A 1,684-nucleotide genomic window follows, 5' to 3' on the forward strand; every position below is an offset into this window, starting at 1 on the left:
CAGCAATAGCTATGATGTGATGAAAATCCCATGATCTTCTGAGAAAACACAGATGGACTTAAGAACTAGCACATTTATCTCACACCCCAATTTTAATTTATTTATTTTATGTATACTAGTGTTTTGCTTGTGTGTATGTCTGTATGTGTGTGCCTGGTGCCCACTGAGGTCAAAATGGGGTGTTAGAGCTCCTGAAACTGGAGTTACAGATGATCATGAGCTACCATATGGGTTCTGAGAACTAACCCCAGGTCCTGTGAAGGGATAACAAATAATCTTAAGCACTGACTCATCTCTCCATCCCACAGTCATTTGACAAATAAATGGAAATTTTACTACTGGTTTTTAATTTTGAATTACTCTCCTAAATTCTTTCAAATTATTTTGTTACACATAAAATGATAAAAAATAATCCCATGTAATTTGATATTGATGTCAATATACTTAGTCTTTTGTATCACCACTGAAACATAGTAGATCAGGAGATAACAGCTACAACTCCCATTTATCCTTCAGTTACTTTAAATATTTTCACATCATAGCATTTTCTGGGCATGCTCTATACCAGTGCCCTTCAAAGTGAGGTCGAGGTACACCAGAAGTAGAAGTAACAGACCATGTTGTGCCTTTCTATAGCCTGCAGACCTCATGGTTTCCATATGCACTAGCCAGTTTTAAGTGGCAGCATATTCACTTCCTTGGTCCTTTCTACAATTTGCATAAGGTCATGTAGCCTGTCCATGCACAAAGTTATAAATGTTGGCATTCGCTACTTCCCAGTAGAATTCTAAAACCAATGACTGGGAAGTTGTTTAATACCTCAAAGTCCTTAACTCTCAGCAATAAATCTAAGATTTCTGTCAGGGACAGCGGGCGCAGTGAAATATTATTTTATGGTAACTGTAAGCTAGCAGGTTAGGCTGCCACAGTTTTACAGATGCTGGCAGATGACACAAGATGCCTGAGCCAGAAGACAAAGGACTGTATTGCTTACACTACAAAAGATAGCATGTGCCTCATGGAGTCATAGGTTACCTTTGACAGTCAAATCCCATGGTGGTGATATAAAGCAGTCCCCATGGGAGCTGTACACACAGTGGGACAGAAAGATCCCAGTCTTGGTAATCTTCCATCTTATAAAGGCTACTAGAAAAAACCGCCCAAACTTTGGTCCAGAGAAAAACTTTTTTTTTTATGGTAAGAGAATATATCTGACCTCTGTGCTTGTGTGGAAGGAGACATTATCTCTATATTCCAAGATTATGGGTAATTCGGTGTTCTTTGAAATACGTTCACAGTCTTGTGTTTTTAAGGTTTGAAACACTAAACGTGTGCATCATTCCACTTCCCTAGTAGGACTGCTTCCAGTAGCACACAGAGGTTAAGTCTCTTGATAGTGTATCTTTAATTGTCTTCTTCTGATTTTGATTCATTTCTCCACTCCCAAACAAGTAACTTTCTTTTTTTTTTTAAATTTTTGTGTCTATGGTGTTTTGCCTTATGTAGCATGTGCATGCCTGGTGCTGGTGGAAGCCAGAAGAGAGAGTTGAATCAACTGGAACTGGAGTTACATGTGGCTGTGAGTTTATATATGAGTGCTTTAAGATTGAACCTGGAGTGCACTGCCGGGGAGAGCGGACTGCTGAGGAGGGACCCGGGTCTGGTCCCGGTCGTCCGGCGCCTG

At 40.0% G+C, this 1,684-nt stretch overlaps 1 pseudogene; it reads left to right on the top strand.

The window, feature by feature from the left end:
• The first annotated feature begins 554 nt into the window (after positions 1 to 554).
• Positions 555 to 1,684, top strand: part of LOC110314527 — a 4,286-nt pseudogene continuing 3,156 nt past the window's right edge.

The sequence above is a fragment of the Mus pahari genome, chromosome X (genome assembly GCF_900095145.1).
Source record: "Mus pahari chromosome X, PAHARI_EIJ_v1.1, whole genome shotgun sequence".
Classification (NCBI taxonomy): Eukaryota; Metazoa; Chordata; class Mammalia; order Rodentia; family Muridae; genus Mus; species Mus pahari.